Source organism: Cotesia glomerata, linkage group LG2, assembly GCF_020080835.1.
Source record: "Cotesia glomerata isolate CgM1 linkage group LG2, MPM_Cglom_v2.3, whole genome shotgun sequence".
NCBI classification, from domain to species: Eukaryota; Metazoa; Arthropoda; class Insecta; order Hymenoptera; family Braconidae; genus Cotesia; species Cotesia glomerata.
In genome coordinates this window covers 9,054,610-9,080,511 of record NC_058159.1, presented here as the reverse complement: position 1 = coordinate 9,080,511, position 25,902 = coordinate 9,054,610, and the positions used below count along the sequence as shown (strand labels likewise).

The following is a 25,902-nucleotide window of genomic DNA, read 5'->3' as shown; positions in this document are numbered from 1 at the left end:
CTGTGATATAATTTGGTATTTTATAATAAACGTTAATATAATGTAATGTAATTAATGGAAATAATTTATAAAGATGATTTTTGTTTATAAGCAATCTTCATATCATATGACATCGCAAACAAAACAAATTTACTCAAAAAAAAAAACAATTTTTTAATTGATTGTTGTTGTTATTTTTCTTCACTAAAATCAATTCATATCAGAGTAAAAATAAAAAAAAAAAAAGAGCGTGTGTACAGAGTACACATGTTAGAATGATTTTTTGCTAAGTTGACTTGTTTAAAAGTTATTCGAGGTTAAAGTCCAACCTCAAATAGTTGAGGATAACTTTTACAATTTCTTATACTCTATCACAAAATAATGACTCAAAAACATGAAATATCTTAGTTTTTGTAAATCTTATCGAGTGTTTTTTGATAAAACAATAAAATTTTCACAAAATATCGATAATCATAAGAAAAATCGATATTTTTATACCTAATTAAAAAAACATAACTTGGAACTGTACTTTACCTAAGTAATGACTCGAAAAAATTAATCATTCCCTGAAAAATTAATGAGTGCTTTATTTGCACTTGACTATTAGGTAATGTAAAATATTAAGAATCATGTTTCTATAATTTTTCAATTGTAATAAAACTGTTTATTTTATAATGAAATTTTATATGAAAATATCGATTTTTCTTACGATTATCGATATTTTGTAAATATTTTATTTTTTTTTTTTAAAAACACTCGATAAGACTTACGAAAACTGAGATATTTTATGTTTTTGAGTCATTATTTTGTGATAGAGTATAAGAAATTGTAAAAGTTATCCTCAACTATTTGAGGTTGGACTTTTTTTGTAGATCGTTAAATTTTCTACAAGAATATGTATTGATTTTTACGAGAAATTCATTCGTTCGAGTGCATCAAAAATCCAAACAAAAAAAAAAACAAAAATTCTCACGTTATTTAAATGAGAAATCAAAAATCACCATGAGTCACCTCTTAATATTAATATTAAGGGCTAAAACTTTACCGGAATTTTTTTTTCGTCATCTTGGACGATATTTTCGTAGTAGTTAAAAAAAAAAAACTAAAAGTTTTTTTTGGCCCACCCTAGTCTGTGTGTGTGTGTGTGTGTGTGTGTGTGTGTGTGTGTGTGTGTGTGTGTGTGTGTGTGTGTAAATCTCTCATAACTTTTGAACGGCTTGACCGATTTGATCGCAGTTGGTGCCATTCGAAAGGGTTTGACTTAACTTAGATTTTTTAAAAACAAGTTGGACCGATTCGGACTGATAGATTTTGAGAAATCTTAAAAAAACTTTTTCAAATGTGGTTTTTTTTTAATAACTATTAAACGGCTTGACCGATCAATTCCAAAAACTAATCAGCTCTAAACATCGAAAAACCACGTCGATCGCCACCAAGCCAGTCAAAATCGGTTAATTCGTTCGTGAGTTATCGTTGACGAAAGAAATTGAAAAAAAGTGTTTTTTACGAATTACACCGAAATTTCTGGTCTGGTCAATTTGTGTTTGAAAATATATCATAGAATTTGAAAAACTGCTTCGAATGGCGCCAATTGCGTGAAAATCGGTACATTCATTCAAAAGTTATTGCGGTTTGAAAATTCAAAAAATAATGTTTTATTAAACTTCTATCAGACTTTTGAGCTCGGAGAGCTCAAAACTACACGAAAATTATATTTTTGAGCTCGAAGAGCTCAAAAACGTAATAAGTGCAATTTTGAACGCTTAATTACGAAAGTAGCGGGAAGTTGTGGGGATGGCCCTCAGGGTCAACCGTTTTCCTAATTTTTTAGTATACTTATTATGTTCAATATTTGCATCAAAAATAACACGGGGTAGAAAAAAACGAGTCGCACAATGTTGAGTTTTCGACAAAGATAATTTTTTTTTCACTTTTATAATTGCTCAGAGAGTATATATTCAGTTTTTTGAAACTTTTTAGGCTTCAAAAGTTATTAAAAGCTTCTTTTATCATTGGGGGCATCGAAAATATAATAATGAATCTTTTAAAAAGTTATAAAAGTAAGCGGATTTAATAAAAAGTGTGAAATTGTGAAAGTAAATAAGAGAACTTTTGGAATGACCAAATACCGAAAGAATGGAGTTTTCGCAAGGATTTCGCTTAGTACTGATTGAATCTTTGTCTGAGTTTACGTTTGAAACGCGATCTCACTTAGTTTTTCTCACTCAGCCTATACAGGATGAGTCTTTTCTCCCACTATCTTCAGTGCAAAAAAGTATTATGTCACTGGCTAAATTGAATTCTTGCACCACTGCTTCTCCGGAAATAATATTATGTTTTATATCTCCAACACCCACCAGCTAGAGCCGAAGTGAGAGTTCTATTGGAATCCTTTAATGGGAATTTTTCACATTTTCCGCCGGTATCCGCGAATAAGACCACCTGAAAGTGACACCATATAGTCCGTTTTTTGTTATTTTTTTTCTTTTCTCAACGGAAAGAGCATTACGACTCAACGGTTTTTCACCTCTGAACTTCTTCGAAGCATCACGAAAAATTTCCATGAGGTCGCTGACGGAAATCAACGACAGCGAGATGGATGCACTTCCTCTCTTCAATCTTCTTCACTTACTTTTTGCTTTTATTTTTTTCCGCACACAAGAAATTCGATAAGGACAGATAGATTTGTACAGTTGAAATACTTTCAAAATATCCAATAGAAATTATTTGCGGAAAAAAATTATCGGTTGAAGAAAAACAAATCCTACTACTTTATAACCTTCTTACAACGACCATTGTAAGAAAATTTGGTGATATGTCCACTTAATAATTTTTCTTATGTTCTGATATGAAAATTTACCATACATCGGGCCAGATATTATTGGTATATATTCGCATATTAAGCCATACCAGGTCTATATGAGGATTGGCATATCGCGGAATTGTCTGACATGTCAATATTTAATTTTTTTTATGTTCTGATATGGCCTAATATGAATTGATAAATCCACATGGAAAATAATTATATGTGAAAATTATAAAAATGGTTAAGTAAAAATCATTTGGCCATTTACAAAAAATAATTATCAAATTGGTAGGTAGGTATGAGTATTTATACTCATATAGGGTAAAAGACCCCATTAGTGGCGGGGACCCCATTACTGACACTTTCTTTGATTTTGGTACTTATTCAATTAATGAAATCATTAATTTCAATATTGAATATATTATTTCAAATCTTTAAGACTTTTAGATAAAAAAAATTTTTAATTTTTATTCCGAGTAGAACATTTTTTCATTGAAAGAAAAAGTGCCACTAATTGGGATTAAATGTGCCACTAATGGGGTCTTTTATCTTATGTAATATTTATACAGCTGCTAAATATTATTAAATTTACTGTACAATGTAAAATTTATAACTTTTCTAATACTAAATTTACATTATTTTCTTTGTAAATTCAAAATGATTTCCACAGGCTAAATTGAAATTTTTCGTAATATAAAAGTGACATTTTCAGGCTGGTAGTTTTAAAATTTTGAATATTTAAAAATTACATTACAAAAAATATAAATTTCCCACATTCTTATATATAGCTTGATATTATCATATATAACCATATCAGCGAATACCAGGCTATATCAGAAAATTTTTTCACAGGATCTGTAAAAATCAGCCTATTGCAATTGCACGACGTTAATTATTTAATGAATTTTCGTAATAACTTAATAACAATATTGTCTCACATTTTAAGAACGTTTATGTCATTCCAAGGTTCGTGTCTATATGCCAAACTTCAAAAGTTAACAACCTCACACAGAGACACTGTTATCGTAGCCTAGTAATTTTATACAACAATAGCTATTTTATGTCGGAAGAAACTTTGCCGCTATATAATTCGTTTTGCTACTCAAATTCGGTTATTCATCCATTAGAAAATTGAATTCATTAGTTAAAATTTTAATTATACGTCTCAAGTAACTCAAAATTACTCGTACAGTTTATATTATCTTATTATAGATGTTAAATTTCTTTGGCAGTAAAATCCGAAGTATCCTGAAATGAGTAGCGGAACAGATTGAAGGGGAAACATTTATATCTTTTGGTCGTTATATTCCCCTAGAAAATTTATTAGAATTGATATCAAACTTACTCACTTTGAAACATAAGGTTCAATGATTACCGTACTGGAGGTGCGATTGGCTTCTGACAACATTTTTATAGTCCATTCAAGAGGAAGACAGAAAATAAAAGATAAATCAGCAAGCTTTGATAACCTCCTTGTTTAAAGTTACCAATATTGTTTTAAGCTTGCCTTTTTTTTTTTTTTTGTATTGAATCATTTTAGGACTTTAAAAAAATTGAAATACACAATGACGCACACCAAGTACGTTCTAAAATTTTTTTTTTAATTTTTAAACTTACAATAAAATTTTTTTTTAATTTCCGAAAATCATAAACAATCATATCAGTTACTTGGATTTTTTAATTTTTTTATTTTGTATCTTTTTATAAAGAAAAAAAAAATTTCTTTTTCCTAATAGTCTTATGAACGTGGACTTGGCGCGATTTTTTTTACAGTGAAACTGTTTTTGTTCGGATTTTAGTATTTTTTGTAATTATAATGAAAATTTATAATTGGTACCAACTTAAATCTCGCGTTGACTGCATTTTTTACTGCAAACTATCCCCTTGAAGCTACAGTTTATGTAGATGTAATTCCAGTGCACCCTGGCGGCCGTAAATGTAAGCTGTGAATTACTTTTTTTAACTGTAGTTGCGTATCTATAGGAGGATTACTACACATTTTTATTTTATCTAGTCTGTGGCGCTGACTTTTCTCCATCAAAAAAAGCCAGGATCGAAATTTATGAGCGAGCTATAGTATGTGCTGATAAAATTTAATAATTTCAAGTAAATAAATTGTTATAAGTGAATATAATTAATTAATACGGTGAAATAAATTATGAATTACTGTTATGATAAACAAATTGGGTAAAAAAAGTACCGTAGAATTAAATAAAATTTCGCAGCCTCAAAAAACCGTTCTGCTTACAGTAAACATAGTCGGTAGTCTGGCGCTCCGTTTACAACGGATTTGAACGGAACTTGGCGCCAGATTCTACCGAATCTGTGGATATTTGATGTCATTTTTATTTGATTCGAAACAGTGCAATAATTCTTAACCAAGTTTTAATGAGCTTTTACTACTAAGTAATAAGACTTATGTACATTTTTATGATGCTAGAGATTCAAACAAAAGCTTACCTACACTGAGAGAACAATTTATTTGAATCAAATGAGACTCGTTCATTGTAAAGAAATCTTCTATTGAAATATCACCAACTAATACTTATTTGACACAATTAAATGAATTTATTTCAAACAAAGACATGGTTTATTTAGTTTATTTATTTGAATGAAGTAGTTATTTGAATATAGTTAACAAATATTCCTTTGTTAAGGAGGTATTGCCCAAAATCACTTTTCTTACAATATTCTTCAATTTTTGAATACGCGTACTTTCAAGTGTCCTATATACGAATACATTTTTTTTAATAGTCCTTGCGGTGCTAATTTTCGAAATATTAGCAATTAAAAATCGTATAGTTAACATGTATTCCCTATCCTGACCGTAGTTAAAGTGAACATTTTATTAAATAACAACCATACTTTTCTTAGGATTTTTTTGAAAAACTGAGAATATTTAATTGAAGTTATAACAAGTATTTTTTATCAAAAATAACACAAACGAGCAGTATTCATTTTTTTTATAAGAAATGTTTGAAGTTAGTGGAAGTAAGTGAGCGATAATCTGTAAAGAGAGGCAGCACTAGTGCGTGAGAAGGAAACCAATAGCCCTAACCTATTAGTGTCTTTTTCTTGGGGCAATACCTCCTTAATACTTTAAAATCATATATTTCAGTCGAATCAGATTTGTTAACTATAAAAAAATGTGATATTTGAATGTCGATAAAGAAATCATGCTCTGTAATATAGTAAATAATATCTGACATATTTTTAAGGTTATAAAAGGAATGAGGATAAGTTTATTTATATAACTTATATTATATATAAATGATTTGATCCGTTAACGTTTTGATCCGTTTTGATTTTTAGTTCTTACTCGATATCGCTGGCCAGGTACGGGCTTAAATTGCGTGAAAAGTTGATTATTTCTACTAGGGGACTCAGCAAAAATTGGCTAATTAGAATGTTTTTTAATTTCTTTTTTTTAACACTCTTTTGAAATAAAAAATTAGAAACATTTTTAAATCTATATTTTAATGAAAAATTTTAAGTTTTTGATATCAAATGTCCATTTCCAAAAAACACCGACTGAATAATTTTCTTAAAAGTTTTTTCTAAAAAACTGTCACTCATTCCACAAGTTTTTATTCACTAAGCAGTAGTCGCTATTTATGTCACTTTTACTGTAACGTATAATCTTAAGGGTGTTAGTTTATAAATTATTGATGTTTATACATGTAAATTATTATACATTAAAAAAGATATCAATTAGATATCAATTAACGAAAGCAAACAAAATTAAATATTCTCATTCTAGTTATGTATTCAAGTGGTATAATGTAACGAAATTAATAGACATTGCATTAAATTATATTGAGCGTAAATTCAGCAAACATACAATTTTTAAATTAAAAAGAAATATTCTGTTATTCATAACTATTATTCAGGTATTTATTATATTAAATTATGGAAAAGAATATACAATAAGATAACTTTGTAATAAATAACATAATAATTTTATGATACCATTGTGTATAATTAATGATAAAATTATGTTTTATTTATAACAAAAAAATAAATACAAGTTTAGAAAATTGAATCAATTTCTGTTGAAAAATTGTGACTTAGCTTTTAAAATTTATTTGATCGTAATTATATTGATTGTTTCGTTCGAAGAGATCACATTGTAGTACTGCCTCGCACACCAATTGTCACCACAAAGTTAAGCTGTAAATAAAATGAAGTTAGCTACGTTGTAACGCCGTCATATGTCCAGCCTCATGCAGTTTAAAGTAGTTGTTTCTAGAAGAGATCGCGGGAGGAATAATTCAATGATTTTTAAATAATTATTAATAATAAATAGAGGGTGGGGTGTGATCTCTTCGAACGAAACAATCAATATAATTACGATCGAGCATCGCCTACCTTCGGCAGGCTCGCTAGATCATATAATTATATCTCATGTTTCGTTCTCAAGATCATATTGTAGGATGTTCAGAGTATCATTTGAAAAAATATAATTATTTTTATTAATTTAACAATTCTTTAATTGAACAATATTTTTTTTTTTTTTACAATAACACACTTTTAGCAAATGTACTTGGATCTTGTACAATAGGTCTATTATAAAATTTTTCAAAAACCTTTGAGTTTTCTGACCAGCCAGCAAGATTCTTGATAACGGAGAGATCGAATCCTTTAGCTAAAGCTGATGATGTAGAAGCATGTCTGATGCTGTGAGGAGTATATTCACTTGATATACCACAGTTAAATAAGAACATTTTCAACCATCTGCTCAAAGAATCTTTTGAAGCTACTTTAAAAGGTTGTCTTGTTGTAATAAATAAAGCTTCTATTTTGTTATTGATCAACAAATCAGATGTAACTTTTAAATAAGATTCTAACATTGAAGCAACACACAAATTTTCATTTTCAGGAAACCGAGGAACAATAAGAAGAAGTTGATGATAACCACGTATTGACGTCTTAATAAAATCCGGAATTTGAATTTCATAACCGTTCTGAACTTTTTTAATATTTGATCGTTTAATAAGTGATAGAGTTTGTTTACGATGCGCCGTAATTAAGGCCATCGACATTAAGGGGGTAGATGCACTTAGAAGCGTAAGAAAAGGTCTATTGTAAAAAATTTATTTTTTACACTAATTAATTGTTTATAGCTAATTGTTTAAATAATTTCTTTGAAAAATTTCATTTTTTTAAATTGATTTTTCATTTCTGTATATTTTAAGAATTTTTAAAGCGAAAGTATTCTTTACAAAATTTGGTTAAATTCAATATTCATCGAGTTATTAAACTTTGAAAAATTTTTGCTAGAAAAATTTAGTCCGACTAGCTTACACTCGTTTATCACATAAAATTTTTAGCCTAATAGAATTATTTAGATATTAATATTAAATCATCAATACCTGGACCATATAATAGAGCTTCTGCAGATTTTGAAACTTCTAAAACATCTAGCTGGTGTTGTCTTCGAAGCATTCTGCCCTCACGGGTATTCTCGTTTGCCCGCCTGTTCGCTAAATTTATTCGTTCTGAATCTCTATTTTCCGTGTAACGGTGAGAATTGGGTCCGCAATCAATCCCAAGTGAATTCGTAATCAGTAATAATGAATGTGAACCCTCATTGAACAAACATGCAGCGATATATGCAGCAATTTCTACTATAGTGCTGCTACTCCACAATGTTTTGGGACTTATTTTCCACACTAGATGGTTGAAATTTTCATTATTATTTTGATTGAAACCACCAATACATCTCAAAAATAAATTATCATTACTTAAATCTTTATAAACAGGTTTAATAGCATCTATAGGCGTGACAAAACCGGGCGCTTGCAGCTGCCGTCCGCTAGCTGCTCTAGTCACAACCGAGAGGTTTAATGTTGCTTCAGTAATTACTAAATATCTTGAAAACCATTCATCGAATTGACTTGAAATTTTCAGAGAATATTCTTAAAACATCATACTTTAAGAAAATAAAAAAAAATCGATTTTTCAAAAATTCTAAGTGCATCTACCCCCTTAATAACTTGTTAGTTAATTCTGGTAAACTAAGAACACTGAGCGGACTCATTTGTTCTAATTTATTAATAACTGGATCAAGACTGTAAATTTTATTGTACTTAGGTTTACTGGGTTTCTCTTTATAAATCCCTTTTAACAGACGAGATAATAAAGGACTCTGTCCAATATATTCTCCACAAATTAGCCGAACGACAAGTATTCAGAGAACTATAAGAAGCACCTTGATGAAATTTTCCAGACAACCAGTCCGCAACTTGACCCTCAGTTGGCTTATATAAGTTTAAGTCTTGAGATTTGCAAAAATAATACCAATTTACAATAGGTTTATTGTATTGTTTAAGAGTGGATTCAGTAATCGAGTTGAGGAGAAGACTAACAGACTCTTCTTTTACTCCTTTCAACTTGAATGCTTCGCAGATAATTTTCCTGCCATCAGGGATAATTTCGCGGCTAATGGATGCTGCATTTTTCTGTCAAGACCAAGCAAAAGATTATTTGAAGGTTGAAAAAATAATGGAGGAGATTCCAATAATGACAACTACAGAGGATACCATGGTTGCGCATGCCAATCAGGAACCACTACAATTCTACAAGCTTGGTCAACTTGAATTTTTTGTAAAACTTTCAAAATTAGAGAAAAAGGAGGAAAAGCAAAAAAATAAAAATCTGTCCAACTTAAAGTGAATGCATCAATACAATATGCATCTGGTTCTTGATGCCAGAAACAATACAGACTGCATTTAGTATTTATTTTTTATGCAAACAGATCTATTTTCGGAATACCTAATTTTCTGGTAATTTTATCATAAGCCCGCGTGGCCAAGGCCTATTCCGTATCGACATTGTCTACTCTTGAAGCCAAATCAGCTTCCGTATTTTCTTGAGAGGGAATATAAGATGCAAAAAGCCACAAACGTCCTTGCTCACACCAAGACCAAATTTCGGATGAAATGTTATTTAAGTCCCGAAATTTAGTACTTCCCATCTTGTTCAAATATGCAATCGCCGTTGAATTGTCAATATTTAGAAGAATTTCATAATTTGTTAAATCAAAAGCAAATGATTTTAAGCCATTGAATGCCGCCAAAAGTTCTAAACTGTTAATATGAAAACCTTTTTCTTGATTAGACCACTTGCCATAAGCAACTTTACCATTGCAGTATGCACCTCAACCCATCAAAGATCCGTCCGAAAAAATAGTTACATGAAAGACAGATTGTTTGATGATATTTTTGGATGTTAAAATATTTTGTTTCCACCAAACAAACTCTTTTTTCAAAGAGGGAGATAGTACATAATGTACTTTTTTCAAAGAGGGAAATAGCTACATAGATGCTTCGTAATTATCGCCAGCTTTTAATAAAGCTAAATACTTATCTCGTTCGAACGGTTTAGAATGAAACCAACCATAATTTATTCCCGGACAAGCAGCAGTTATTTTGCCTACAAATTGAGCAAAATCCCTTATGGAACAAATTTTAATATTTTTAAGATTTTCGTAAATACCCACGGAGCAGTGTTCAATCCAAATGCCATGCAAATAAACTCATAAAGTTGACCGTTCCAATGAAATCTAAGATATTTCCAAAAATTTTTATGAATAGGAATCATTAAATATGCATCTTGTAAGTCAATATTAGCCATAAAACATCCTGGAGTAATTAATTTTAAAGCTGTTCTAATATCCTCCATTTTGAAATGAGTGACATCAATAAAAGAATTTAATTTTTTTTAATTTAAAATAAATCTCATTTTTCCATTACTTTTAGGAATAAGAAAAATACTGGAGAGAAATTGACCCTTAACGTCACTACATTTCTGAACAGCTCCTAAAACTAAAAGATCATCAATAGCTTCTTGCATTGCATTATTATCGGACAATAAATCATTACGAGGTTCTTTATGCTGTATTGGAGTAGTCAAAAAAGATATTTTATAACCAGATATTGTTTCTAAAATAAAACTATCTGAAGTTATTTGTGACCAAGCTCGTAAAAATAATTGTAGTCGACCAGCTGTAGAACTAACCTCTACTTCGTGTTGTTTGATTGGGACTGATGGCCCTTGGATTTGCTCAGAGATCGAGTTTGTGGTGGTGTCGATCGATTGAACTGGTCAAATTTCCGGAATGGTTTCCGGTTGAAGCCCGACTTAGACGGGCCACCTCGCGACGTAGCCGGGCTCTCCCAGTTTAAAAAACGCTTCCGTGAAACAAAAGTCTTCTGCTCGGGTTGAGATTTCAAAGTTAAACCTGCTTTTTCAACCGTAGAAGAATCTTTGATCCTTTTAGAAAGATCTTTGCCGAATAAAAATTCATCAGTGACAGATTCTTCTAAAACAGTCTTGCGTTTAGACTCCACGTACTGATAGACGTGAGTTTTACGAGCCTTTTCCAGTTGAAACATTAATTCACACATAATGTTACTGGAGCCATACAGCAACTCTAAAATGTCATCCTTCTTCAATGGTTCTTCATCATCGGAGAACATAGCGCACAGCGCTTTCCCGAGACTAACCAAGGAAAGGCCACAGAGATTTTGGTTCGACGCGAGATGCTTATCTCTGCTAACAGCAGACTTGTGAAGCAACGGCAAAAGCTCTGGATTCAAAATCGGAGCTTTTAGGTTAATATTACCTTTATCAGGATATTTTTCTAAAATTTTCTTTTTTGTAGAGGTTTTCATCCCCTTTAAGAGAGTCTCCTTTCAACACGCGACAAGCTCAGGTCTTTCTGTCGACGCTTTTCAACCCCAAGAAGATCCCGAGCCTTCCGGTAGTTCAATAATTTCAGAATTATTGATGTCATTGTCTTGTGGAGTACGAGGAACCTTATTACCGGAATCCGTTTTGGGAACGGTCTTCTTTTCAAGATCAGACTTAGATAATTCATCATGATCTAAACCTACAAGACAATAATGATCTGGTTTATATATGTTATCAAGGAAATTAATTCTTTGACCCAAATAAAAAAATTATTTTTGATGTATAACCCAGTCGAATGGTACAATTTGTAACCGAAAAAAGGTACAAAATTGCCCAAATTGCTATAACAAGCAATTTAATTTTGGTTATTTATATTTTATTCATTCATTTATTTTGGGTTAACCCAATGGTGCGAATTATTATAAAATAATCGCCCGAATTTATTATGAAAAATTTAATTAATCATAATAAATAATTAATGAATAAAAATAATCATGAAAATAATTATATAAAGTTAGCCCATTGGCATATACATATACCTTCGTCATCTAATCTGACAGATATGTCACTTTCATGTTTGTCGGTTGACAATTCATCTATTAAATTTTGATATTTCTTTAATTTTCTTTGTAGAAAATCAAGATCCAAAGGTGAATCAACTTGTCGCTTGCTCATAATATTTTTTATTAAATATTAACTTAATTTTTCCAAATTAATATTGAGAGAAATAAAATAGTACGTAGTGACAAGAGACGCACAAAAAACAGAATGAGGCTGGACATATGACAGGGTTACAACGTAGCTAACTTCATTTTATTTACAGCTTAACTTTGTGGTGACAATTGGTGTGCGAGGCAGTACTACAATGTGATCTCGAGAACGAAACATGAGATATAATTTGAAATCTCAAAAATAAGTAAAAAAAAAAAAAAAGAAAGAGAAAAATATTGCAAAGTTATGTAAATGTCCAAAAAATCGAGAAATAAAAGTTTTAATTGACCACGCAAACATTCTGACGCGCCTCTATAATTTATATAAATTTATTATTAATTATTAAAAATAAAATAAGAAAAGATTGACAAAAGTATTGTTATACGAGTGCGAGAGAAAAGACAGCCGCGCGCAGCCTACCTGGAGAAAAGAAAAAGGGGAAAGAAGCGATGAAAGGCGCCGAAGACAAGCCGAAAGTAGAAGTGGAAAGCAGCCGGGGCAGTAGAGTAGTAGGGAGTAGCGTAGTTCCCGCGCGCGCCGTGAGGTAGCGCGATGTCGCTTAAGCTGTTCGCCCGCAGCCTATTGTTTATAAGTTGTTATAAGGAATTTTCTGAGTAGTTTTTGCCAGATCAGCTAAGGCATCCAAGCGAGTGGTATACTCTGAGAAGAAGTTACAAGTGCTGTGTTGTGAGCAGTTGGAAATGTTATATACATTATATACTTTCTATAAATGGCCTGCCCGCACAGTGGATCGCTTTGTTGCCAGGTCGATCTGAGGTACTTAGGTCACCGAAGAACCTCTATTGCACGGCAAGAGGTGAGACTGTGGTACATAGTCTGTCGTTCTCAAAACGAATATTGTGGGAAGTAGCTAGGAGGCTGGTGACACTTGGACGAGGAGGTACTTCTTGTCGGAACACCTAGGGGGAGGTACGGCTGGGTGTCGAGGTCTTGACGAGCCCGGTATCTCTATATTTGGACAACCGAGCCTCTCTTGGTTGATAGAGGGAACTGGGAAGAGTTTAGATAGATCCGCGGTCGCGACGCAAAGTCCTCAGTCGGCTGCAAGTAGGTTACGGCTTGTCAGGAGTATTTGTATATGTATATATTATATTTTGGGGTTAGAGTTAAGATTATATCTATGATTATTGTTTCTTGTTTATTGTATATTGTATAGTTGTATCTTGGTTTGCAATAACGAATTGATTGGCTTATTATCTTTTATGTTTTTATGAATAAATTAACCTTATATTTGGAATCTGTGTTATTATTTGGATAATATTAGTTAGTTGTAAGTTTATGTGTGGTGTGATTCCCATCCAGACCCTGGACCGCGGCGAGCTAGAGCACGGGGAAGTCGTGAAGAACACGACGAGGCTTTAAACTTTTCCGCAACGTCATAACATGAGCTTAATTAATTAACGTACTTTCGACCGGCTATACAGAAAAATAGTATTCACTACGAGGACAGAAGTTTAAAAGCCCAGACTGGTGCATCATGATGTCGGAAGCGAAACGCATGGCAGAAGTTTCAACTTTCAGCCCTTGTAGTGTAATATACTAATTCTATTTTCACATACATGGCCGGATATGGCCATGTACGACCAAATCAACCCATATCAGACCAGATCAAGCTTTATCATGCTTGATATAAAAAAATAGGCTTAATATATTTATGTCAAGCCATGTGAGAACATTTTTTCGCGGGAAGTTATTTTTTACATTTTGTTATAATATTTTTTGTTATTTAGTTTCTACCAGTTTTAGTTTTCATAATTAAATTTGTATTAATCCTGATCACTGCCACACATGAGTTTACAATTGTTTGCTGAAATTTTGAGCATATTATTATTTAAAATCGCATAGCGTAGGATGACCTATTTACAAAAGATAACATAATATAATATAATATATATAAACATGAACATTGCACATTGCTTAAAGTAATTTATATAAAATCGTACACAAGGATATAAATTGATTTTGCACACGGATGAAGCTACAATGCGTGATCACTTTTGTATAAACTGATAGTTATGATACTATTAGTATAATAGTCGCTGTAGACTAGTATGTTAAAGCATAACTATAATGTATGACGTTAAACTGTATAAATTACCATAAAGGTGTTGGAATGAAAATGAGAAGCGCTGTAAATGTTACACCTAGAGAATTAAATTCAAATATATATTTATATTGTACTTGCGTGTATATTATATATAAGTATGCGTACAAAGACGAGCAGTGGAGGTAAAGTACTTTTTCACTTGTAAAATTTTACGAGTTCATCCAACGATATCAGTACATCTAAAAGCCTCGAGAGTGGAGAAAAAGAAAGCTCTGGTTGAGATGCAAGAGAGACTATGTTAGCCGCTAAAATTGGTGAGAAGAACATTATAATCTAACAAAATGATGGAGTAGTACTTGAATACTAAAATAAAATGCTAAACAAAAAGATAAAACAGCACATTAAAAAAAAAGTAAAACTTTTTCTTCATTTCTCAGGTACGCCAGCCGCTTTACGTTTCCAACCGCGAGGGAAATCAGGGCGCTAGGACGTTAAGGCCAATTTATCATCTCAGTTGGACCAAACGAAAAGGGTGAGTAAATAAATAAAAGTAACAAATGAGAATAGAAATAAAGCTGATCTTACTTAAAGACTTTGGAAAAAGGTTACCCTGGAAGTATAGAAGACACAGCACTACGCGAATCGTTTTTGAAATTCAACATAGCGTAGACGCAATAAACCGGAACGAGAATTCATTCTCACGAAAGCTCCCTAAAGTTCGCGTGTGAACGGTTTGCAAGAAAACTTTCAGAGTATCGATACTTACACAGTGTTTACTCTCTTTCACCTTATCTACATATTACGGATACAACTTAAATATACTTATTTCTCTGCTTAGTTACTTGCAAGAATTTCATTCCTCTAAATATATAATTTCTCGTTGTTCGTGAAAGACGTGGATGCACATGGATAGATAAAACGGTAAAGTTGTCTCGGAAAAATTCAGTTTTTATGAAAAAGTATAAATATAAAATCCATGTAGTTATTATTGACTATTTTTCAAAGTTTTATCTAGACATTAAAGATCTCATGTAGACTCGTGATTCCACGATTACTCATGCATTGCCTGCAGCTAAAATATCTTTTCTTTCAATGATTACATAGACTGATTTTTCTTTGTTTATTCTTCATTGCATTGATATTCGTTTATTTTGAACGGATTTGAATTTCAAAAGTATTTTTTTATGTAAGTTATTTATTTTTTGCTCGTCTTTCATAGGTAACTCCTAACGTTTCACATCGTTGTTATTTGCCCAGCAATGACTTTGCATTCTCGATCAAGCGTGCTGGTGATTGGGTTGTTGAAATCAGAGTAGAGAGACAAAGTACAATATTTGATCGGGAAGTTGACAGGAGACCAAGGCGTAGTGGATATAGGTGCGCCATAGAAACAACTGAATATTGATTAAACGCTCTAGACTTGTATCCACTGTTCACAACTTCTACTATATACGTACAACCTTCAGTCTACTGCGTGCACGTAATTAGTAGATGCCCAGAGTTTTAATGGTACATAATAGCACGCAACATCAAATTATAAAGGGGGTCGTAGACCTGTTCGTACAATTACTAAGTCCCTTCCAAAGTCATTTTCTTCGCATATCGTTCATCTTTACATCGTAGATTTTGTTGAAAAAGTACTGTTAAATATTTCGTTTTTTTTTTTTTTTTTTTTTTAATATATAGGAGAGATATGCATTTATAAAAATGAAATTTGAGGAAAAACTCGGATGAAAAAATTATTGATGAATGTATTCTATAAAAAATAAATCCATAGAAAATATTACAATTTGTGCATTAATACTTTCGTTATAAGATGTCATGTCTCACAAATTTTGAAAGCTTCACTTTTTTTTTTTTTTTTTCTTACAAAATCATAACAATACAGTTTGTGTTAAAGTTTTTCGGTAGACTGAAAAATAGTATTTTTTTTCAAAAAATATAATTTATGTAGAATATAAATTTTTATTATTATAATAATCAATGAAATTACAGAACAGATTTTTGAATGTAAATATAGGAGCTTTTATTTATCAGAAATGAGCACGTCCGCTCGACAGCCCGGATAGTCTTAGACTAACTTAAATTATCTATTATAATAACTTAGGCCTCTCGGTCTTTTCTCTAGAAAGGAGACATTTTAGCGGCCATGCGTCCTCTGTTAGAAATTTTCAACTACTTTCGATCGAAAAATATTATACATGGTTACATATAACTAGACTGATATATGCAGGCATATAAAATCATATAAGAACAAATAAAGTTAGATATGCTCTGATTTGACAAATTTTTATATCAGGCTATAAATCGAGACAAAATTTCTTCAATGGACATATCTGGTAGTAGATCAGTTTTTATTTCTTGCATATCAAATTATTGCAGTATTCATGAGTATTATAAAGTATAAGCACTCCTTCTTTGAAACAATCCAGATTCGATAATGAGTAAATCTAATGAAGTTGAAAATCGATGCATTTAAATATTTGCACTAAAACTTCACTCGAATTCAAACTCCAAGTCACGCCCGACCATCAATACACTGCAAAAAATTTTTTGGACTCGGTGTGGTGTAAATGGTTCGGTGTTAAAATTTTTAACACGGACGGTGTGAAAATCACACTAAGTGTAATGTTGAATTTGAACGGTGTGAATCCTAAATTTTACACCACCAAGCGTGTAAATGTATTTCCTGAAAATTTCTCATTAATTAATTAATTTGATTGATTAGTTTCAGACCTGTACGATATTAAATTATAAATATAAACATGTAGAAATAAATATTTAAAAGTATGTTTTTTTTTTTTTTTTTTTTTTTTATATATTATGCTATTTTAAGGAGTAAAATCATTCCAACGTAAATCTTAATATCATTGAAAAGTCTGCAACAAGAATGTTAATATTCAAGTTGTTAAAAATTTATCTAATTATACGGTGGATTCTCTATTAGAGTCTATTGATAAAAATGCGAATGTTTATAGTGTTAAATATATTTTGAAAGATATAAGCTCATCCGATGTTACACTCATCAAGAATCTTCATTTAAGTACCCACATCATTTTTTCATATATATTTATATATATTACATATATGTATATATGAAAAATATATATCAAAATGCATGTGAGTACTCAAATGAACGCTCTTGATGAGTGTAACATCGGGATAAGCTTATATATTTAAAGATATCAATGATTAAGAAATGACCTTGTATCTTGTGAACTATTGACATTTTTAAAGATATAAGCTCATCCCGATGTTACACTCATCAAGACCTTTCATTTGAGTACCCACATACATTTTGCTATATTTTTCATATATATATATATATATATATATATATATATATATATATATATATATATATATATATATATATATATATATATAAATATATGAAAAAATGATGTGGGTACTTAAATGAAGATTCTTGATTAGTGTAACATCGGGATGAGCTTATATCTTTAGAAACGTCAATAGTTAAAAAAGTACAGTGCAATTTAATAAAAGTCATCATTTAAGAAAGCAAAATTTTATTTATTTATAGTTCACAAGTCACGGCAGTTACATAGAGACTGCAAGGTTGCTAGTAATAGTTATTAAATTTTCAAAGTTATAAATAATAACATGGAATAGTGTAAACCCGTAAATTACACCGTGTTAAATTTACACGTGTGAAAATTTCACACGGAGGAAATTTTACACCGACATTTCACACTTACACGGCGGTGTAAAAGTCCCTGGGTCCAACTTTACACACTGATAGAAGGATTTATTTGTATTAAAAAAATATTTGTTAATAGTTAACAAATCATTTATTAGAGACCATTTTTTAGTATCAAACAAATATTTCTTAGTATTTAAAATGATTTGTTTGTATTTAATAAATCAGATATTCATTTATTAAATATTAATAAATCTTTTTAAATACTAAGAAATATTTGTTAAGGACTAAAAAGTGGTCTCTAATAAATGATTTGTTAAATATTAACAAATATTTTTAACTATAAACAAATCCTTCTATCAGTGCACCGAAATTTTTTACAGTGTATGGGCGAAAGTTTGGAACAAGCGACTGTTAGCCAGTTTTTTCTATTAGCCTCAGACTTAAATGAATAAGAATTTTATTGGATTATATTTAATCAATAGAATAAGTAAGGAATTAACAATCTATAACTTTATGAAGCTACACTTTGGAATTTAGTGTCTTTTTTTCAGTCTTTTTTTAGTTTTATTGATTAAATTTATTGGAAAACAAAGTTTAAAATTGAATTAAAAGAAAGAAATTTGAAAAACGCTTGACCCAGCAGACTATCCCTGGAATTTTCCGTTATATTTAAAATCAAAACGCTGAAAAATTTTCCTAGTACAAAGTTCAGAGCTATTTGAGTTCAAAAATACAGCATTTATATATTTTCGAGATCGAAAACTAGTGATTATAGAAAAAATACTTTTTCTTCCTTAAATTTTGAATTATAATATCTCCCGAACAAATCAACCGTTTTTAATGCAGTTTCTAGCATTTAACACAATTTTCAATCACCGAAAGATTATTTTTCAGCAAATAAACGATCCGACAAATAATATTGAAGTTAGGTAAAATAAAAAAAAAAGAAAAAAAAAAGAACACCTTTTTCGAAATTTCTTGACAGACAATTCTGTTGAAAGACTAAGCTAATTTCCATTTTTTTGAAGGTCAAACCAAAACATTTTTTTGAAAATTAAAACTTTGAGGTATCTAAGAATCTATCCGGCTGAATCGATTTTAATTTTCAGGTAATCTTAGCTCAGAAAAACCCTTTTAAATACCACAAATCGCGTCTTGATCTGCGAATTTATTGAAATATCATAAATAGAAACTAAGCAACCTGCAAATACTATATGGCTGCTGACAATTCTAAATTATGATTCAAAAAATTTTGGCTCAATGATTTTTTTGTTACTGTCTATCACAATATACATAGAGAAAAATATTATTTGAGATTATTTCCATCGAATGTAATTATATTGATTAATCCTTATCGATCGATTGGTTCGATATAATGAGATAAAAATATGCTGCTCGAATCGATAGACACTCTTAAGCTATTGATGTACGGAAATGTGAAATCCACGGCGAGACTCGAGACATACAGGCTTGAACGAACCCGATAATTGGCAATTGTGGAACAAATTGTTTAACTATCATCAGCGCTGAACAGCTCAATGAGCTTTTGATCATTTATCGAGTACTTTGCTGTCTTATAATTTACTGCTCAATCTGGGCTGATATATGTATACTAGTACTCATAGTTTATAGATGCTGGGTGTCTATAGAAATTAAATTGTCTTGTTCAATTCGCATTTAATAATAACTCAAGGAGTACTTGATCGTTCGTTTATCTATGTACATTACTTTTCAAAAGAGCGATCGAGAACCTAACTTTTATTTTCAGGAAATGAGTTGGACGTTTGTTTCTATTAAATCTCGGAACACGCGTGGGAATCCGAGATAATACGATTTGCTCGTATCTCACCACGGCATTTTCCGGAAAATGTTAGTGGATAATTGAAACTCGAGCTTTCAACCGCATTTTCTCATTTCCCACTCATCCTTCATAATGATTTTTGAGTACCATTCAATATCGTTGTCATTATAAGCCAATAATTTATATGTAAAATTGTGAACTGGTTAAAATGAGATGATTTATTCGGTTTTCTTCACCGGATTATTTTAACAGGGTAAACATCGAACATTATTTATTGAATAGAGTCCCGTAATTTCATTGAATTATTTTTAAAAGCGTTATTAACTTTTTAGCTTTAGATACATTAATTCGAGTTTAAGTTTGCGGATATTTACTTCATTTTTTCAAAAACTTTGACTATTTTCAAAAATTGGACAAAATTTTCTAAAAGAAATTAATATCATTTCTTAAAAAAATTAATTATGAATTGAAAAAGTATAATAAATTATTTTTCTATTCTTATGTACAGCCTGGTATGCCCACACATGATCAGTATACATCATATATGGCCGGATATAAAAATTGGATTTATCAAAAAATTTAATTACGGGTAATAATAACGAGAGTTTGAAATATTTAATTTAGAGATTATGACCAACTTTCAGAAATTCGTAATGAGATATTTTATAATCATTAGATAAAATGAAGTAATAATATTTTACATTAATTAAGTAAATTATATTTTTAACGTATTGAAAATTGAAATCATTATATCATAAACAATATTTTTTTTAAATGAAAAAAATTTGTTGATGAATAAATTTCATCTACTAAGGTAAAAGCCCCAATAGATGATCACGTACCAGTATATGATCACTCTATGTATTTGTATATCTATATTCACAAATATAGGTATACAAATACATGGAGTGATCATATACTGGTACGTGATCATCTATTGGGGCTTTTACCTTAGTTGACATTATCAAAAAAGTAAAATAGCGAATAGCTGGCAGTAAATTGATTATTAAAAATTTCAACCTATTATTAATTCAGCAACAACGATAGTTATGTTTATTATTATTTGTGGACTCGATAATTGAATGATTAAGATCACAAAAAATTTTATGAAAATATAGTATAAATTTGACGTTCAAATGACTTGCTAATGATGAATAGTGTATATTTTAATCCGATGTAAAAGAGAATAGTAGAGTATATGTCGATCCAGTCTGGATTATAGAGTATATCGTCATCTAATAATCACCAACCAACATAATAAAATGATTTAGTAATAACCGTATACTAAAATATCATAAATTGTCGAGGTCAAGTTTGATTAGTACTAGTCTATCACTTTGTAAATTTTTATGACAGTTTCATTACATGGTTCATGTTCCACATGTTACATTACGAATCGTGATATCGTCATATCTAGATTCCATCTTCTTGGATGTCTTTTGATGTATTTTATATGAATGGAAACTTATATACATGTATATATTGTCGTATCTAAAGCTTGCGTGGTTCAAAGCTTGAGTACAAGATGCTGCAGTTTTGACGGGTGATTCCGTTGTGAACGTTCCGGAGTGGCGTTCCGGGAAATAAGCTTCTAGTTGACTTCTTTTTTTACGTAGAAATGGCCCAGACATGACATGGCCTACTGAACATATAAAGACGATAGAATCAAGTACGTGAAGAGAAACGAATTTTCAGCGCTGAAAGAAACCAAATATATTTTTCTTTTATGAGTTATTTCTGTCATGTTATTATTTTTTTCTCTTTCCGGTTGTTTGTCAACACAATATTTCCTGCACTCACTTTTATTTTGATGATGGTTCTATTAGTATACTGTATACAAACATAGATTTTCAGTTTCAACTTCTCGTTCAAGAAATTACGAATTACAGATAAAGCAGTATTGTTTTCGGTGTAATCTATAAAAATTTAGTAATCTACAATTGTAGATATTGTTAAACTATTCTCAGATTATTTAACTTTTTTGGTACGGATGAAACAATACTTTGTTTGCAAGTAATTTAACAATATACACGCTGATAAGTTTATCGTAATGATTACTATCATTTATTTTTAATGATTACCATTCCCGATGACAATTTAAATATTATTCACTTTCACGTTATTGATTAAAAACTTGCAATAATTACTATTACCATGGCGATAGTAATCATTACTATCATAATATTAATTATATTATTTTTATATATTTTGTATATTTCAAAAATATCATGTATGTAAATAATATGAAAAATTCACGTGGGTACTCAAATGAAAGATCTCGATAAGTGTAACATCGGAATAAGTTTATATCTTTAAAATGTCAATAAATAAGAAATGGTTTTGTATCTTGTCAACTAATGATATTTTTAAATATCTAAGCTCATCTCGATATTACTATCTTGTAATGTAAATATTAATATCTAATATTGTAAATATTATAATATTGATGGCAATGATTATTATCGTGCCAAAATTTGAAATTTTACTATCATTTAATGATAATCATTACCATGAATTTCTCAGCGTGTAGAGTCAATATTCAATTCTCAACGCAAAATTATCGTGAATTATATATTTACACGATTGACGGTGGAAAAATATCAAATTCACACCCCTTAAATTTAACACGGAATTTTGTGTAATTTTTACACGAAAATTTTTACACCGACTTATTTACACAACACCGAATATTTGGAATAAATCCAAAAATTTTTTTACAGTGAAGGGTTAGAAACTTATTAAAGTCGCATAGTTAAATAGTAACAAAACCTTGAATAGTAATGAAATCTTTTCAATGCACAACATTATCATTTACTTATCTTAACAATAACCTTATTATTATCTTATACAGAAGTTAGTTAATATATATTTTTGCAGATATAAATTCGAATAAATTAAGTTTATCAAGTTGAATATTGGTATTTTGATCGTAGAATAACTCATAAAACTGATAAAGTTAACGGAATCAGTTTCAAGAAAGTTTAAAGTTCCAATAGATAATGGCTGAATGTCACGAGTATATGAAACTTTTGGTTTGTTCTGATAGTTGAAGATTTCATCGCAATAACGCGTTACAGTCTTCTCCTAAAATAAAAAAAAGTAAAAAACGAAAACATCAAACTAGGTCGACAATAAGCTGACATTCGAATGATTCACGAGTCCAATAAATCTTTACAAATGAGGCGAAACAAACTACGATATAAAACAATAGTATTGACACAACGTATTGACACATTTTATTTATTTAATTTCTTTTAATTGCACTTCTTGAAGAATTTTACACTGTAAAAAATTTTTTGGACTCGGTGTGGTGCAAATGATTCGGTGTTAAAATTTTTAACACGGACGGTGTGAAAATCACACTAAGTGTAATGTTAAATTTGAACGGTGTGAATCCTAAATTTCACACCACCAAGCGTGTAAATGTATTTCCTGAAAATTTCTCATTAAATAATTTGATTGTTTAGTTTCAGACTTGTACGATATTAGATTATAAATATAAGAAATAAATAATTAAAAGTATGTTTTTTTTTTTTTATATTATGCTATTTTACGGATTAAAATCATTCCATCGTAAATCTTAATATATTAAGATATATACTTGATATATCATTGGAAAGTCTGCAACAAGAATGTTAATATTCAAGTTGTTAAAAATTTATCTAATTATACGGTGGATCCTATATTAGAGTCTATTGATAAAAATTCGAATGTTTATAGTGTTAAATATATTTTTATATATATTTTTAAAGATATAAGCTCATCCCGATGTTACACTCATCAAGAATCTTCATTTAAGTACCCACACCATTTTTTCATATATATTTATATATATTACATATATGTATATATGAAAAATATATATCAAAATGCATGTGAGTGCTCAAATGAAAGCTCTTGATGTGTGTAACATCGGGATAAGCTTATATCTTTAAAAATATCAATAATTAAGAAATGGCCTTGTATCTTGTGAACTATTGACATTTTTAAAGATATAAGCTCATCCCGATGTTACACTCATCAAGATCTTTCATTTGAGTACCCACATGCATTTTTGATTTATATTTTTCATATATACATACATATATATATATATATATATATATATATATATACAAGGTGTCCCAGAAGTAACGGACGCCATTGTAGCATCTGATGGAAAAAATAATTCTGAGACGAAAAGTCCTTAGCCATTTTTTAATTAACCTCATAGATAATTAATTATTAATTAAAAATAACGTCTCTTTATTTGTTAGAGAAAGAGCGCCAGTGTCTAGTAAAGTACGTGCCAAACAAAGACACAACTAACTGTATGACTAACTAGCTTCTATAGCTAACGTAGTCACACATTTATTTCTGTTACATTTACACGTGCAAGCGTCTTCGTTTTGAACGCACTTGACTGGACACTAGTGCTCTCTCTCTAACGCATAAAAGGACGTTATTTTAATTAATAATTAATTATCTATGCGTCTGATTAAAAATAGCTAAGGACTTTTTCGTCTCAGAATTATTTTGTTTATCAGATGCTACAATGGCGTCCGTTACTTCTGGGACACCTGCTGTATATATATATATATATATATATATATATATATATATATATATATATATATATAACGCTATATATATATATGTTATATGCTACTGCTATATATATATATATAATGTATATATAAATATATGAAAAATTGATGTGGGTACTCAAATGAAAGATCTTGATGAGTGTAACATCGGGATGAGCTTATATCTTTAAAAACGGCAATGGTTAAAAAAGTACAGTGCAATTTAACAAAAGTCATCATTTAAGAAAGCAAAATTGTATTTATTCATAGTTCACAAGTCACGGCAATCACATAGAGACTGCAATGTTGCTAGTAATAGTTATTAAATTTTCAAAGTTATAAATAATAACACGGAATAGTGTAAAACAGTAAATTACACCGTGTTAAATTTACAAGATTGAAAATTTCACACGGAGGAAATTTTACACCGATATTTCACACTTACACGGCGGTGTAAAAGTCCTTGGGTCCAACTTTACACCGAAATTTTTTACAGTGTACAATTGCAGGGACGGTTACGTCAATATATCAAACTTAAAATAAAAATTTATCGAATTTAAGTAAATGTGCTTGTTTAAAACGAATACATTCTTTTTATTTAATGTTTTAATAACTAATCAACTACGTTTAACATAAAAGTTTGAAATATAAATATTGTACTATTTACATTTGTAAAACATTAGTGTCGTAATTTTCAATTTCTCAATCATTCATCGAATGAATCTAGTTCAAAAAACAAAATCACTTAATTTAAGTATGATGAAAAAAAATTATAAGTTACTCTAAAAGAAATGAATTAATTAAAAAGTATTGATAGAACTGATGGGAATGTACATAAATAATCAAAACTGTACTAAAATTATCTAATCAAAAGTTGAAGAAAGAGTCTCCAGATTTGGATAAACAATGTTCACAAGCTAACAAATATCAAGTCAAATAAAATCATTTTTTAACTTTTAAGTTCATTTGTTTTCAGTAATCATCAAAAAGTGATTTTCAAAATAAAAATTTTGGGACAGAAAACGTTTTGTTCATATTTTACTACCCAAGTGGCAATATAATCAATAAATCAAATTGTAGACTAATCAAATTGCCCGGGTCCTCTCAGACTAGGTTAGTTTTACGTTTAGTTCTTACTATAAATCTGTTATCTATCAATTGAATCCATAATAATATCACGTCGACTTAATGACAAATTAACGGTCTAGAAATCATGGTTTTGCGTAATAAATTTTGATTAGTTACTAAATTGTAGTTATAATAATTTAATATTTCTAATCTTATTAACTCTTTCAAAGGGAGGATTCAGTGATTATGGGCCCTCTGTCAGAAAATTTTAATACTATTTTTGTCGAAAATTATCTATAAGCATACAAAGTCATATTATAACATGTTAAATTATAAGCAGTCAAATATGTCCATATATAGCCTGACATTGTCAATTTTCATATCAGAAAAAAAATTAACTTGAATCAAGAAAAAAAATTCTTGAATCAACAAAATAATTTAAAAAAATTTCATTGTCTTAAATGAAGACAAAAAATTCTTAAATCAAGTATAGTCTACGTAAACTGAAAAAAATTTCTTAGTTTGAAAATTTTTTTCTTTAAAGCA

The 25,902-nt window shown here is 29.9% G+C and overlaps 1 protein-coding gene across 3 annotated transcripts in view; it reads left to right on the top strand.

Annotated features, from left to right (window-relative positions):
* Positions 1–25,902, top strand: part of LOC123259806 (semaphorin-2A) — a 735,036-nt gene that overhangs the window by 123,136 nt on the left and 585,998 nt on the right. For all 3 annotated transcript variants that reach the window (XM_044720522.1, XM_044720525.1, XM_044720523.1), the window contains exon 2: positions 14,696–14,790. The gene's annotated coding sequence lies outside the window, so the exon portion shown is untranslated. The remainder of the gene's footprint in view (positions 1–14,695; positions 14,791–25,902) is intronic.